This window comes from Anas platyrhynchos, chromosome 3, assembly GCF_047663525.1.
Source record: "Anas platyrhynchos isolate ZD024472 breed Pekin duck chromosome 3, IASCAAS_PekinDuck_T2T, whole genome shotgun sequence".
Classification (NCBI taxonomy): domain Eukaryota; kingdom Metazoa; phylum Chordata; class Aves; order Anseriformes; family Anatidae; genus Anas; species Anas platyrhynchos.
In genome coordinates, this window is record NC_092589.1 from 73,475,226 (window position 1) to 73,492,083 (window position 16,858).

The window sequence follows — 16,858 nt, forward strand, 5'->3', positions numbered from 1 at the left end:
CTTGCCATTCTGTGCAAAATAACATTTACACTTTAGCATATATTTAAAAAAGGTGGCTGGTGTAGCTGGGCCAGCAAACTCGGTCTTCAGACTCAGACATAGTTTGTAGCAGCAAAAAAAAAGACAGCTTCTTGCCAGCATAGCTGGAATGAAGTGAGTTGTACTGGCAAACAGCTCCTGCCAGCCAACTGTGTCTACGCTGGGATTCTTGCTTGTATAAAAACATCATTAAAAATAATCATACCCATAACCGACATTACTGTGCCCACAAACATTTTAATATCTGGCCTTAGAAAACCAGAGAATGTAAAAAAAAGTCAGAGGGAAAAAAAAAATCAATTCAAAGAAAGACTTCTGAAGATCAGAGGTTAGGAAGACCATTTCTGACAGCAGTGGGAAACATGGGTGGCTTCAGATGTGGATCGAAGAATGCTTGAAGGGCACGAAAGAGTGTTTCAGGTGCCCCCACAGCAACATATGACTTAAAGGACTGCATTTTATTGGGCCTTTTCCATGCATTGCTTTACTTGAGATTCCTGTCTTCCTCACATCTCGCAATTTTCTCTGCTTGTACAAAAAAAGTCCACTCTAAAGCATATGCCATGATGCAGGCCAGGTGGGAGCAGATCAACCCATGCATTTGTGAGGGAGAACCAAACCGTGAGAGACTCCTGCTAACAGCAACATCGTGTCATCTCCCCTAAGGCCCTTCCTCAGAAAGGGAACAAAGCTTTAGCAAGGTAAGGTGAAGAAACTTCAGAAAAGCAAAGATATTCAGGCAGGAGCTTTCAGAGTTTGGAAACGCAGCAGCAGAATCTCAGCCAGGTCCCCCAGGGCCCAGCAATTCAGGGCACTTTCTGCAGATTAATTATCACCTTTGTGTCCTCTAATGAAAAACCGAGAGAAAGGAAACAGGGCGAAATTACCTTAAAATGCTAGCTGCAGATGAGCTGGAGAAAAGGGAGGGAGGCTTTGTGTCTACATGTATGAGCTGCTCGGGGGCGATTTCCCCAAAAGTGCTGCAGTAAGCCAGTTTGCACTGACCCCTTGGTGAAGACAAGTCCTGCCTTACTCCGACTGCAGAGCAACCACAACTCAGTTACAAAGTGAAGGCACTCGTACATCCACACCTGACCTTCCCCCATCCTACCTGGTTCTAGCTAGAGTCCCAAATGCAGAGGCTTGAGAGCAGACACCCAAAGGTAGCTGCCTTCCTCAGGGGGAGACCGGGATACCTCCTAGCTCTGAAGGATGCTGTAATTTTAAAACCACTCAGGCACAGTGGAGTTTTGACTTAAATTGCGGCTTTTCCATAGGAGTCTACCAGGCTGAGTGACAGTGCATAGCAGAAACTTCTGTAGAAATGAGACAGCATTGCTATAAATTTTTCTTAATGGATGCACACTGAGGCTGATAACCCAGTTTGATATTGCAAGTATGACTCTCAAGAGTAGTGCAAATGACAATGGATTTCATTTAATGAATAAAAGGATTACTTTTTTTTTTTTTTTTTAAAAAATAGCATTTCATGTCTTACAAATTGCTTCTAAGTACTGACTTTTCTCCAGGACATTCATCCATAAACTAGTTATGGTATACAAGCCTGGATAGCCTTAAAATAGAGGAGCCTATAGGGATTTGAAATAAAGTGCTGGTAAAATATGCTCTTTTTTTTTTGACTGAAAAAATAAATGCAACATGAGAGGCTGCATAGATATAATACCCCTTGTTCATGGTGGAGGCTTGGAAAGGCTGGACCTTGGTATCCTGGATAGGAGGGTGCCAAGAGTCTGGGGGCTCTGCTCCTCCTGTGCAGGTCCAAGTCTGACCTACACACCAAGGGAGGCCAAGTCCTCCAAGGAGCTTGTCCTGAAGCCGTGGGCTCCCCGTGTCCCCATCCTGCTGAGTGAAGGGATGTTTGTTTGAGAGCTCCCATCCCTCACCTGCATGCTCAGCCCTCCATGGGAAAGGCAGCACTTGGCAATTTCGCTGCGCTTCGAGCACAAAATTTTAAGGTGTCCCCTAGAAAAGAAGGAGAGTTCAAGGGGGAAGCACCTGATCTGGCTCATTTTCCTTTTGGAAACTGGAAAGACTTTTATGAGATGACATTTTTATTATTTTTCTCCCGTTTCATTAGGTGTCATTCACAGGATATAGATATCGTTAAACCTGCACATCATTTAGGCCAATCGCTACTTCTGAATCGAGACATTTTATCTTGTTTTCCAGATAAAATCTTCTCCTTGGTATGTCATCAAAGCATCAAATAATACAAACAGGAGACGCTTTGTTCTATCAAGTAAATGTTGTGGCACATGCAAAACTACGGGTGTCATTAGTATGAAAAGAAAATCCGAGTGCAAAAAGAAAAAAAAAAAATCCAGAACGAAGTTTCAGAATTTTACCAGACAATTGCGAAGTTTTCTAAAGATTTAAATAACAGTAAAAGAAATACACTTAACTCTTTTTTTTTTGTTCCTTCTAATGGAATTTTCTGTTTCATTTTTGCATGATAATAGCATTTAAAAAAAAAAAAAAGGAAAAAAAAAAGAAGAAGAAAAAGGAAAAAAAAATGGCACAGGCAGAGGGAGTGGGAAAAAAAGCTATGTGGGCTGGGTAGGGCAAAGAGGGAAGCGATGAGGCACCGCAGAAGTCGCCAGTGGTGGGATGACTCCGTGTGCCAGGCGGAGATATCTGCATATCTGCTTCATCTGGCTTGGGCTCCACTTGGCCCGAGAAGTCCTCCTTTTGAAAAGCGAGATATCAGTCACCATGACTGCATCACAAAAAAAAAAAAAAAAGAGGCAGACTCCCAGATTTGCTTATCTCGAGCTTCTTGAAAGCACCCCTAACTTCCTTGGCAGCAGTAGCCAAGCAATAGCTGTAAAAAGTTGTTTTCCCTGGGCTGGCCTAACCAGCGACTCAGCACATGCGGTGGGGAGCTCCCGAAATAGCTCAGGGTTGCCTCACCAGTCTCGGCAGCAGCTCGAAAGGCCTTTTTGTCTCCTGGGACTTGGAGAACTCCAAGATGTTTGGGCTTTATTTTGAAAGTATTCGGCAAGATAAAGATGATCTATTTATTTCAAGGCCGGGTGAACCGCAGGTCGCCGTGAAGACATTGCACAACACAACCAAGTCGGCTTAGCGCAGAGCTTTTATGGGATTCGATCGGCTCGAAGTTGCTGCTGCCCCCACCTAAATTCGGGTCGAGGCTGAGGCCCCTCCACGTTGGCACCTCACGGGGCTGAGGGCTCTCACTGATCGTCCCAAATGCCTGGGGAGCAATGACAAGGAGGAGGAGGGCCAGAGCTGGAGGAGCCCCTGGAAAACTCAGCAAATAGATCAATTTTCTGGGAGATAATGCACAATTCTTAATAAAAAGCTATTTTCTGACTGTATCCTGTAATACTTCAAGCCAGCCTTATCCAGGCTGCGTTTGTGCTGCAGCACTTCGCAGCAAGCCTTGCACGGACAAGGCACCCCCAGCACCACCATAACCTCTCCCTGCTGCACGAAAAGGCTCCTCTTTTTTGGAACTATCATTTGCTTTTGAAAAGCGACTCCAGAAAACATACACATCTGTGGCTTCCCGTCAGGGCGGGAGGGCAACTTCTGCCGACGCGTCTCATGTTTCTCAGCACGCTCTCCTGTGCCTCGGCCAGAGCCGCCGATACAACTTTCTGCTGAGTCAGGCTGCTGGGTTTCTTATCCCAAATCCCAAATGGGTGGTTTCAAGTGCTCCAGACATTTTTCGAGCATGGTTTGAAAGCCAGCCAAGCCCAGGGGGATGCAGCTCTTCTGGCTGGGTTACAGTCGGGCTGGTTTTCTCCCGGGAAGCTCAAGCTGGGCTGCAGCAGCGGGGTGCAACGTTGGAAGGATTTTTCTCCATCTGGTGAGCGAGCAGGGTTTGGTGTCACCACCCTCACCTGGCATCCTCGCTGCTCTGCTGCCCTTCAGATATTTGCAGAGGGGCACCGAGCCTGCTTGCCCACCCAACACCCTGGGGACAGTCCCCTTGTGCAGCACCTGGGACGGGTGGTTTTAACTCTGCCTTGCATGTTTCCTACAGCCAAAGGGACATGAATTCATGGGCAACCCTCCTGGAGATGCCTCTGCAGAGCCACAGGACCTCGTGCAGCCCGCTGCCTGGTGTCCCCTGCCACCGCTGGTGTCCCCTCCCCACCCCTCTTCCATGCTCTAGACGCCCAGGACAACAAAGCAGAGCGAAGGCGATTGTGCAATGTAGAGATCCATTATGCTTTATTTACATGCGTCACCATCTCTTTTACAAACTAGATTACAATTTAAAATGGAATACACAAGGCAATATCTACTAACACCAAGTGGAGTAAGCACTGCGTCGCTACTTCGTCTGGAACGGGGCAGGATTTGCTCCAAAACAAACTTCCTTCCGATCTCTGTGTAGTAAGGTAGTATATTCATCCAGGGCAGCATCTTTTTTTTTTTTTTTTTTATCTTTTAATTATTCTTATTTTATAAAATCCTCAGTAAGACTGCAACATGAGAGTGTCTGCTTTCAAATGAAAGTACAAGATAGCCCAAATGAAAAGTATAAACTGTTCAGCTCTTCGGTATGTCAAGACGGCCATGCGCGCTAAGGCTGTGGATTTCATATTCTTCCAATTTACATGGCTTGAAACAAAAACAGATAAAACAGTTTTACAGATACTGTATACATATTTTTTCCAATCATGCAACTTTTTTTAAAAAAAGTTAAACATGTGAAGCCAAATGTACAATCCATTTTTCCAACCCATAGTAACGAAATGTGTCTGGTCCCCCTTCGCATCTGTTGGCAATTCCTAATGCGTATCGTGTACTAAAAACAATTACAGGACACTGATTGCCAAGCAATGACATCATTCGAGAGAAATACATGACCTAAAAGGTTAACTTTTTGAAGCAGTGGCACAAAGATTTCCGGAGTTAAGCAGTGGCCAACTATCCAATTGTTCTCATGAGGAAGAAAAAAAGAAATGACAAAATTATGAAATAAACCCCCAAAACTGTGAGTAGGAAACTGCGTAAATGCCACCTTAGACCTTCTGTTTAGACAGAGTGTTTAAGTGACTCCTGTGTAATTTTCTGGGCCGTTATCTGTTTTATGTGGTTTCAGAGGGAAAACTATGCGGGAGAATATTCAAAAACTCAAAAGGCCAAAGTTTTCAAAAGGTATTTTCCCCAAATTAGCAATTTTTATCTGTATTTTGACACCTAAACAAGTGACCTTTTCAATTCATTAGGATGCATTTATTTGCTCGGCACCTCTGGAGACGAGGGCAATTTTTAGGCACCTCAGCATGCGGACGGGGTGGCCCTTGAGGCACCACAGTTTGAGGAGCGACAGCCCCGTGACACCACATCCAAGCCCCAGACTTGTGATGCCCGTCGTGAGGCACTTCAGTTTGAAAGTTTTGGCCACAAAAATGAGCAGCAGAAACCAAACCAAACTGAAGAGGTTGTCCAAGACCATCCCTCTTCAGTGGGTGCTGGGATAGTCTCCAAGGTAGGGGCGCGGTGTGTCCTGTGTCCGAATCCACGGGGCATGGGGAGAAGTTTCCTTTTTTTAAAAATAAAAAAATGAGGATGGTAAACCCTCGGCTGCTTGGAAGAGTCGATATGCTACGGGGCGACGATAACCACAACTGCACAGAGTTTTACACAGTCATAACCACGGGGCGAAACCAAGAGGAGCGCCTGTAGGGGAAGAGCGTGAGCGCGAGGGGGGCTACGATACGGAACAAAACTTCCATCACACGGGGTTAGGGGGGGAGCTGTTATTTCACCAACGTCACCTCGGGGACCTGGGACGTGAGGAGCGAGGGAGGGCCCACGAGCGCTGGCGTGGGCGTGCATGACTGTGCGTGTGCGTGTGCGGTGGCAGTGGCGCGAGGGAGTCACTCCACGTTGCATGGTACACGGACCGGTGGCAGCTCATGCACGGAAACTTTGGGTTAAAATGCTAGTCGGTTTTCCTAACATCCATGCATAATGATCCATTTCTGTACATAATAAAATATATTTATATATTTATATGCATAATGCCTTTATGCAAAGAAAAAAACAAAACAAAACAAAAACAAAACGTCATATATCGCTTTGGAGAATTATGTATACACTGTCCTATTCAGAACGTCTTCATACCAAGTTCTTATGTACCATTGGTGTTTTCCCCTCTTTTTTTTTGTATCCCTCCCCCCCAAGATACTAATAAAAAGTAATCAAACTTTCCAGATTATAGAGAGGATCTATACAGCACCATACCTTTTATTCATTATTATTAATTATTATTCATTTTACAAAAGAAAAATCTCAAGAAGCAAAATATATAAAACTGCCTTGTCTTTCAGTGTCATTTATCCTGTTACAATCTATGCTCGGATGAAAAGCCATTTGTGTATTGTCACCTTGCCATTCCCTCTCCTGCTTCTTCTTCCACAGTGGGTTAGACAACGACGAGAAGGAAAAAAATCATCAAGGATATGTCAAAAAAAAAAAGGAAAAAAAAAAAGGATCACTGATGCAATAACACACTGCAATGACCTGTGCGAGTGACTTGCTGATGCACTGCCCGTTGGCTCCCCTCTCCTGCGAAGCGGCGTTTCCCTTCATTTTCTCTTCTCCAGACTGATCCCTCCGGGTGGTGACTCTCACCGCGTCCAGCAGCAAAGGGCAGCTCAGCCTAAAACTTCTAACTAACGTACAGCAGGTGGGGAGCCTGCTCTGGTGGGCAGCGAGCGGGGTCCTGCGGCCCAGGAGGCGAGGAGGGCAGCGGCACCCATGGTCAGTCCGTCCTGTCCTCGCCAGCACCAGCCGGGAGGTTTCCCTCGCCGGTTCTCCCTCGCTTTGCCATCAGCCCTGGCTCGATGCTTGAACATGGGGGCGTACCATGAAGTTGAAGGAAAAGAATTAAGAAAGGAAAAGAAACAAAGCAACCCAACGGGCAAACAGACCACACGAGATCGCCTCCCTCTGGAATTCGGCCGGTCGCTTGGCGTAATGGATGCTGTATATTTGGAAAGCCCTGGCGGTGGGTTGTGATCGCTTCCTCGAGCGTAAGCAGTGTTTCAGATTCCCCAGGGAGAGAAAGCAAAAATGGTCAAAAAAAATCTAAGGAAATCAAACTGGAGGCTGGGGGGGGAGGAGGGCGGGCAGACAGGAAAAACCTCCAAAAAGAAAAGCCAACTTAAAACATCCCATAAACCATTAATATATTGAAACACCACATACTCATTGACAAGTAACTACTGTAAAGGCTACACAGTGTGTTCTTAACAGGATGGTGCTGAACATTGTCTCCACAGCAGGTGCTTGGCCATCCCAGAAAAGGAAGATTTTGCATACTTCAGAATGAGTTCAATTCCAAAAAAAAAAAAGTAAGAGAAAAAAAAAAAAAGAAGAGGATCTTCACTCAGGTGTGGGGCCTATTAACAGTCTGCTTCATTAGGAAAATAATGCAGGGTTCACAAAGGTCGTAAGCTGTAAACAGTATCACTGTCCACTTGCTGACAGCAGATTTGGCAAAGGGTTCTCTCTCTACATCTCGTGTCAGTTTGAGGGCCTGGAGAGGAAGAAAAAGAGAAGAGTGAGATTGTGAGAAAGTGTAGGAAAAAAAACAACCCACAAAGCTACAACAAAAAGCCACCTGAGTAAACCTCCAAACCCATTGAGTTTGCACTGATAAGCAATTTTGATTTGTTGGCACCCAGAAGGTTCGACATACAGCCAAGTGCTGTCACGTAACTCCTCCTAAGTATCTGCCTCAGGTGGCTTCTCAAACTGGGGCCTAGTCCCCACCACCACCCAAAGCCTCATGAGGGCCTTCTGTGATGAACGACTGGTGATTTTTTATACAATGTAAGAACACGGGGACACTTGCTGAAGCAACCCAAGTCGATTACAGGAATGTTTTTACTCTCTAAAATGCCCGGGAACGTGTAGGGGCACTGCTGGCCTGATCTCGCAGCGCGGCTCCTGTGAGGGAAACCACCCGACGGGGTATGGTTCCTGCTCAGACTGTCCCCAGGATCCTCCTTTCTAAGGTGCCAGGCACTGATCCTACAATAGAGTTTTATTAAAATGACCTATCCCGATAATGCTGAATGATGGATGGGACTTTAATCATTTTGTCTGACGGTTATTAGAGCACCAGGGCGACAGCTGCTCCCCGCGCCATTAGGGGAGAGCTGCATTCAGGGTGGCTTAGGGAGCAGACAGATTGTGCCTTTCGCCCAAACAAAATTTGGCTTTAGCCTTAATTACGGGCAGGGTTTTGGGGGAGACTGTTCGACGAATAAAGGGATTTCCGACTGGATCAACATATTGATTTCTTCATTTCCAAAGAGCAAATTAATGCTAGCCCTCTGCTAATGTGACTGTCTGGCAACGGCTCCGCTGGGTAAGCGTGTCCCCGCGGCCACAACAAGGTCACCACGAGTTCCCCAGACGGGCCCAGTAAGTCCCAGTATAACCAGTGGCCTGTCTGCAGACCAAACGAGTGCATCCCTTTGCAGGGAGGCTGGAGGCTGGTGGCTTCCCAAGGCCCAGGCTCCTCAGGAGGGCACGGCTCAGTCAGCACCCACGGGCTTAACCCGAGTGAGTCCTGCTGGTTCCAAATGGGGCATTAATTAAAAGGAAATAAGGAGAGAAACTCCTGAGTAAGTACCAGCGCGGTGTTTAACATTTAAATTAAAAACGTATGTAAAGCACAATGCTACCGAACGAGGAGACAAAGGAAAAAAGAGGGGGACAGGCGATCACAGGCAGGATTTGTGTCAGTGGCTCTGCCTGGTGCTTCTCCTCCAAACCTTCGTGGGACTGGGGCTTACCCAAGACAAACGCACGGAGGAGGTGGAAGCTGCTCATAGCAGAACCGAAACACGCTCGATTTTCACGGTTCTGTTTACGCAGACTTTGCAGATGGATTAAAAAATGGCAAGGAGTAGATCAAAGCCTTAACCCACACGCCTTTGAATTACCCCGCTGCAGTCCGTAGCAGACCCATGCGCTCTCACTTTCTGTCTGACCACAAAAAGCCTCCGTCAACCCTGAGTTAGGTTCACGGCACTGAACACCATGCCAAGCAGGGAAGCAAACGCTCTGCCTACATCTTCATGTAGCAGTGGTTCTCCACCACGTTTTCTCCCGTTCCCCGTGGCATTAGGGAAAGCTGCGTGTCTGCAGGGGAATCTCCTCCGGTGAGGCAGGACAATGCTGACCCTTATGGGCAACAAGCAGCTCTCCAGGTAAGGTGCTGCAGTCCCCCTTTGTTCTGTTTTCTGGCCTTTACTTACTCCTAGGGCCCCTTTTTTGGGGAAAAAGCAACAGAGGCACGTGCATGGGAGTGACTGCAAAAATATATGGAATAGAGGCAACGGATAGATAGAAGAAAAAGGAAATCTAGCAGGGCTGGTGGGTTAGAGATCAGTGCTCGAAAGCAGTGCTTTGGCAGCAGCTGGGAGGTTGCCATGGCTCACTCACTGCAGCAAACCCATTCCCCTGGCTCTTATCTGCAGCACGGTCTCATTCCCCAAAGCTAGGGGGGACTCCCAGACAGAGGAAGGGCATCCTTTGCCTACACTCCCTAAGCCACCCTCTGGAAAATTCACTTCTCCCTTAAAAAGCTCCTCAGCTCCTCTGCCAAACCTGAAGCCCATTTCCAATCATCAGAGAATGGAAAGGCATTTTAGACTTTCTCCTGAAGTGTTGTAGACTTTCTTTGCTCAGTCTTTTCTTAGACTTTCTAAGAAAATCAGGATTTTCTTCTGAAGTGCAGTCACCACAACTGAGCTGACACCTGGGCTCGCACTGGAAGCAGCGCAATCCCACTCTGGTGTTTTGACCCCTTGGGCACAGAAGGCTTGGACAAGACCCATCTGCCGGACATCAGGAGAAGCCCAAGTACTGTATCAAACTACAGCTTGTGCAACCACGCATGCATGTGGTTGGTGAAAATGACAACTTTAAAAGAGAAACAGAAAAAGCATTAAATTAGGGGTAGTTTGGGATGAAGTCTTGCTTCATCACTTCCCACAGACATCTGAGCCCTAGATGCTAAATCTGTTTATCCTATTTGGTGGAAGAGAAAAGCAAAGATTTCTGTATTCCTTCTGTCCTTTCCTATGCCCTCCCATCCTCTACCTTGCTACTGACCTCCTATAAATGCTGCTTTTGCCTTAATGTGTGGCTTAATGCTGTGACGTCCCTCCCAGCAATAACATTTTCCTCACCTCTGTCTCACATCACGTCTCCACCACCTAAGGGGAAGGTTCCCAAGCCCCTTGCCAGTTTATGCTCCATCAGACAAGCTCTGAAGCCTCATCTGCTCCGTGCTGCTTTCTCCCTTTGGTTCCTACTGCAGCACTGGAAATTCCTGCAGTGGTTTGCAAAAAGAAAACGGATGTGATCCTTTCCTTGATCGTAGTACTTGACACTGCACCCTCAACACACAGCTCCTCTGCAAAGTAGCCCACTGAGGACCCGCTGATTTGGCTGGAAACCTTGCTGAGTGGATATTGCATCTTGAAAAATATCACCACCCAAAGGTCTGTAAGGCAAGAATTTTCCCTGGGTGCTGCTCAGTATGACTCCCCAGAGACAAGAAATCCCAATAATGCCTTTTACAAGTCCACAGACTGTAAAAATGTAAACATTTTGAAGGAAACTCGTGTCCTTTAGTGACAGATGTGCATTTGTTCCAGTGCCTCTGTCCCTTGCTTCTGTCATGTCATTTCTTCTCTAAAATGGGGTTAGGCTCAAAAGCAGGGCATGATTAGGCATGCTTACCGCCTTTTTCTTAAGTTAGTATTCTGCTATAGGTTTTCATAGTTCAACACCAAAAAGTACAAAGTACTTGCTAGAACTGAACAAGGAAAGTAACTGTTGTGGCCTTCTGCAATGACAAAGTTGCAGCGTGAGGTTTTTCATAGAACCACAGAATGGTTTGGGTTGCAAGGGGTCTTCAGCACCATCCAGTCCCATCCTCCCTGCCATGGGCAGGGACACCTCCCACCAGCCCAGGCTGCCCAAAGCCCCATCCAGCCTGGCCTTGACCACCTCCAGGGATGGGGCATCCACAGCTTCCCTGGGCAAGAGCAGAATAAAAATGCTGGTGCCATGGCAGGTATGTCACTGTGCTCCCATACAGGCCAAGCATATGCTGCACCGGAGTGGCACCGTGCCAAAATGCAACGCTGAGGTCAGGATGCAAAGTCCAAGGGAAAGCAGAGAGCTGGCAGCTTCATGCACTGTCTCACATGGGCCTGAACTTTCAGGCATGTTGCAACTTCACTTTTCCTCTTTGAACTGTACTCAGAAAAATAGATTATTTTTTTTCTGGTTCAGACTCAGAGAACAAGGGGAAAAGAATGGAAAGAGGAAGAGAGCAGCAGAGAACTGGGACATATGGGAGCTAAAAATTTGCTGTGCTGGTACTTGCACAGGCACGTAGAGCACGAAAGTGTATCCTTTCCTTCTGTGGCTGCTGCTTCTCTCCAAAACACACTGCAAACCATAGCAGACAACCAAATGCTTTGGAAGTAAATGCACCTGCAGATGTCAAATCGTTCTCCCTGTATTAGCTCTGCAACAAAAGGCTTGCCCGGGACCTCAGCGAGGTGCCACAGCTACTGGCATGAATGCTGTTCTGATAGACCTTCCTCTGCCTCCTTTCTCCTTGCAGAGGCCCGTGCTGTTTGTTGTATCTGTAACACCACTGCTGCTTGCTCCTGCACAACCAACCTGCAGCATCACAGAAGTTCACAACTTGATCAAAAGCTGGGCCTTTCTTTTCACACCCCTGTACAGAATAAGCCTCTGTGAAGATTTAAACCAGACTGCATGGCGAGGAGATGAGCACAAAATGACGTTAGCCCTCCTGATCTCAGCACTTACTCATCTAAAATCTACATTTACCTTGCCATACACTTTATAGTTTGTCAGGACAACAGGGGAAAAACAAAAGAAAGAGAAGATTTTTTCTCTTCTACTTTTCTAATAAACATGTATTGAATGCAATCTAATTATTAATACATTGCCATCTCTTTTATGCATATGAACAGGTTAAAAAAAAATGTTGAATTTTCACAACTGTTTATGAAGCTGTTGAAGAACTACTCTTCATGGAATCATAGAGAAGTCTAGGCTGGAGGGGACTTCTGAACATCATCTGGACCAATCTTCTTCTGAAGCTTAGGTTAGATTACTCAAAGCCTTGTCAAGGAAAGCCTGGCAAATTTCCAGCAAGGCAGGGTCCTCTGGACAGTTCACTTCCCACTCAAAGGTGGCTGAGGTCCCTTCTACCCATTTTACAGAGGAAAAGAAGACACCTACAGAGAAATTGGCCCAACCATGCTCACACACTTCAAGGAAAAACAGATTGGGGTTTTCCTTATGTCTTGGGACCTGGTACTAAAGCACCCAATCCACAGGAAATTCTGCACTTGTTTGCAAGAGGAGCAGGCTCGTACAGACGACACTGCATATGTCACTGTGTTGTTGCCCATACAAAAAGACCATATGTTGTGCCACTTGTTTTTACACCTACAGAGATGCCAACGTGCAGCTACGCTGGCTTTCCAGCACAAGCACTGCTGACTTCCAATTGCTTTTGAGAACCATCCACATCTGGCTGGGTTCAATCCCCTGCCCTGGACAACCAAGAAGAACCAAAATGCTTGCAAAATATAACTTTTAAAAGGGGGAGAGTATATCAACTGAGTAACAGGCCCATGGGAGCACTGGCAAAGAGACCTCTGCTGTGGATGAGAAGAGGATGGATAACTACTATACCTGTGCAAATACAGAGAAGGATTTAGCTTATGCCTTTGAATCTGGAGAACAAATGTTGCTTTCCAAGCTGGAGAGTAAAGGGTACCTACCTGACTGGAAACATCGTGAATTACGCATTTTACAGTGCCATGGAAACCTGCTATGTACTTTTTCTGAATGTCCTCATAGACTGTCTCTTTTTCTCTGCCAAGCACAGGCCAATAATGCTCACATGGATCACTGAGAAGGATTTCTACCAAGCTGATGTAAGGCAGAACCTCCTCTACCAGGACTTGGAAGTGTTAGGAGGAGGCAAGAGAGGCAAGGCCCTTCCTCTAAACCAGATCTTCCCTATACTTGTATGAAATACCTGTGGAAGCTGAGAGAAGCAGTTTGCAGAAGTCAGCGCAGGGAAGAACAACGGGCTAGGCACTCAACTCAGATGAAAAAGTGCACGAACACACGCTATTCTCCACGGCACCCTCTGGGAAGTATCCTTTTTTTCCCTGGAGCAATCGCAGACAGCCTCGGCGACTCAGCAGCCTCTGTTAGCTGAGCCGTGTCCCCGTCCGCTTGCTGCCCAACAGATGTCTGCTCCGCCAGACTCCACAACGGCTGCCCCGTGTGGTAATCTGAGTGGAAAAGCTGATTAAACGGCCCCACAAACTGAGCTGGAGTTGAGCGGCCCTGCCACCCAACTGCTGGTACCTGAGTTAATGGGGCCGGTGTCCCCACGTGGAGGCTCGATGGGGGGCAACGCTGCTGCGATCACCCTGCAGGAGACTCTCGCTCTCCACCTCCAGCACCAGGAGCCCAGGAAGGAGGCTGTGCAAGCATCCGTCCCTCACAATCTTTCTTCAGGCCAGGATAAAAAGCCCAGCTATTTACTCACAGCACTGCTCAGCTGCGTGCACTCCTGCTGCCCACGCCGTACCTGTGCCCTTTGGCTGTCATGAAGCTAAGACTCAAGCCTCTCTGCCTGTCAGTTCATCACTGTGGCTGAGCACTGAATTGCCATGAAAGAAGATCCTGACCTTTCCTCAGCTGCATGATGCTGTGTTTCTAAAAAAAACCCTCTCTTATTATGCACTTCTTGAAGAAAATATGCTTTTTAGGGGGCTGTTTAAAGGCCCGGATGAAAAGGAAGAAATAAAAAACCAAACCACCTGTAACCAGCCCAGCTATTGGGCAAGAGCATGACCTGGGACGAACGCTGATCCTCAGCTCTAAACGCTCATATAACGGCTCATTCACGTGAAAAAAGACATTTGCAAGACTCGTTCTCTAATGAAACCCAAGCGCTGCCGATCCGGGGAGGAAAGCACTGGGGAGACCAGTTGATGCGGGCTGTTCTAAAAATACCAGTTTGTGCTGTCATCTGGTGAGAGTATGTCATCCTGTAATCTTGGCATCTGCAGGGACAGCAAGTTTCTGCCTAATTATTGCTGCTGAATCACATGACAAAGCATGAGGCACCGAAATATGGATATATATATCGCAAAAACAGAACACCCAAACCACAGGAGCAGACCACTATCTGGGCTTCGGCTGCCGACCGCTGAGCCTGCGGACAGAGAGCTAGTTTTGAGGGACCCTTCCCCTCGGGTAATAACCCGAAAACAAAAACTTAGGTTTAAATAAATAAATAGCCCAAGCTCTTCCAGGAGGAGCGAGGGGATCCATCACGTTCCTGTCCCTTCACCCCCGCTGAGGCCCTGTGAGCACCCTCCTGGCTCAGCCGGCCCGGCCTGGAGTGGAGCAGCCCCATCTGCTGCTGCTTCCTGTCGACACGGGGCCGTGACAAGGACTTTCTGGAGCCGAGCTGGGGACAGTGGCCGTCGGCAACGCCACAGCAGGGACCAAGGCCCAGCGGTGCCTGAGGTGGCAGCAGTACAGCAGTAAAGGCTGCAGCTTCCCCACAGGCATAGGGCAGGCCCCTGGGGAGCCTGCTCGGGGCAGGCCCTCCCTGGAGTTAATAGGATCCCTGTTTGCAGATAAATACCAAGTTTTCCACAGGGATATTTTTTGCTCAAAGACTGAACTTGGCGCGCATGACGCTCGGCTGGTCGCAAAACCACTTCTCAAAACGCGGGCTGGCTGAAACAGCGCTGAAACACGAAAAGCGCGCCACCGCCTTAACCACCGACCTGTTAGAAATGGAGCAGAAGAATTTGCTCCTCTTGAATTGCCTCTGGATTTCTTCAAGGGAGCCGCACAGGAAACCTGTCAGCCCTGCCCGTAAGACCTCATTTTGGAAACGGAGAGAGGAGGGAGCGCAGCCATGGGGCTGAGGCAGCCAGGGTCCACCAGATCTGCCCTCCACGTGTCAGCTTTAACAAGCAGAAAGCAAGGTTTGTGGAAAAGAATGACAATCACCCTCCTCGTGGCACATTGTCCAGTCAGAGTGCTCTGATTCAATGGGGACAAACTGCATCCAAAGGGATCTCTTTACTATTTCAACTTTTAAGATGGTCTTTTAGTCATCCTCAGGCCTACGGGTTTGTCGTTGGTATGAATTTTGCCCAGAAACAGGCCGAATGTAAATGAACAAATCAACAGCTAGTCCTAACAGATACAGACTAATGAAACACAAACAGGCCTTTTATTACATCTCTTGGGATTTTGATTTATCAGTGATGTTAACCATCAGATTCTGCGAATTAATTCAGGACACTGCTCTTAGAGACTCGTGCACTCCTACAGTAAGATGACTTGGGACTTCAGCGATGCTCGGGTAAGAGGAGTGGCTCTAACTGCTCTGTGAAGTATTTTGCTTCTCACTTTCAAACAAGTCAACGTGGCTTCAGCACAGCTCTGTTACAGCGCCCAGAGGGATCCGGCTAAATGGCACATTAAAACCTCTCCCAGAAGATGCAGCTAGATGAGTTTTGCAGACAGCAAAACCAGCTCAAGAAGTTCCTGCCCTACTTGCACGAAGCCGCCCTCCACCCCCTTCCCAAGCCCTGCCAGCATCACCGGCTGCGGGGCTCTCTCAAAAGCTGGATTGCTGGAATAACTGAGAGAAAATCAGCTTCTTCAAGGGGTTTTGGTGCCAGAGCGGTTGCTGATCATCAGCTCCCCGTATATCCCCCATTTCTGCCCCAAATTGATGGGGAGAGCCCCCATCGGTTTGCTTGGGGCTGCTCTTCGGGTGAATACAACTCCCTTGGGCTGAGAAGGAGCACAGAGCAAAGAGCCAAAGCGGTGGGAACACCAGCAGAGCGAGGGAGGACCCACTGGGTTATAAATAAAAGGCATTCTGGAGAAAGGCTAGGCAATAGTGATGTCTTCACGTACTGATAAATGGGCTGAAGAAACAACCTGATGATTACCTGAGTGGGTGGAGGGCAGATTCAGTGCTCTTGGGAAGCAAGCAGGGATAGGGGAAAATCATGGCTGTGTGAATAACGTCAGAAAAAAACACGTTGATTTCCTTCTTTCCTTTTTGTAGGAGGAAAATCCAAACGAATTCGGTTCTATACGTAGGGTACGTATAAGCTAAAGAACTGTGTATTTGGCTGCTTTCTTTTCTTCCTGAAAGCTGACTCCAGCTTTTCCCTTATTTTTCATAGAAATCACAGCACTCTGAGGTATGCCAGGAGCCCATTGTGACTGCTTCACTTCGTGGAATGGATTTAACATGAGCAAGCATCAGGCTGTTCTGCTGAAAGTGTTTCCCAGCCTCCAAGCCCACAAAGCTTTGTTATTGGGGTCATGAAAAGCGCTGAGAGGAGATTTTAATTCAGGGGGTCCCTGTGCTACAGCGAGGCAGAAAAATAGCTGAGAAAACAACTCAGGCTGATGACACCTGACTTCACGTGAGATGCTCCTACCAAAACGGGAGGCACTCACTCAGAGGCCAGCTCTTCAGTGGTGATGCTCAGCAGAGCAGGACCTGTGGGGGTGAACCGGCACAGCAGAAATCACCTGCACTCACCCCTGACACCGGAGGCACCCCATAGCAGCCAGTGCGGCTGCCAGAGAGAGAGAAAAAGGCTTCCACAGATGAGTAGATGTTAATTCACTGAGGAGAGCCATCTCCTTAATAAATCTGTCCTCTGAAACGAGG

The 16,858-nt window shown here is 47.5% G+C and overlaps 1 protein-coding gene across 1 annotated transcript in view; it reads right to left on the bottom strand.

The window, feature by feature from the left end:
- Nucleotides 1-4,233: 4,233 nt before the first annotated feature.
- Nucleotides 4,234-16,858, bottom strand: part of FOXO3 (forkhead box O3) — an 81,046-nt gene continuing 68,421 nt past the window's right edge. Inside the window, exon 3 of the mRNA XM_038176048.2 lies at nt 4,234-7,582. The gene's annotated coding sequence lies outside the window, so the exon portion shown is untranslated. The remainder of the gene's footprint in view (nt 7,583-16,858) is intronic.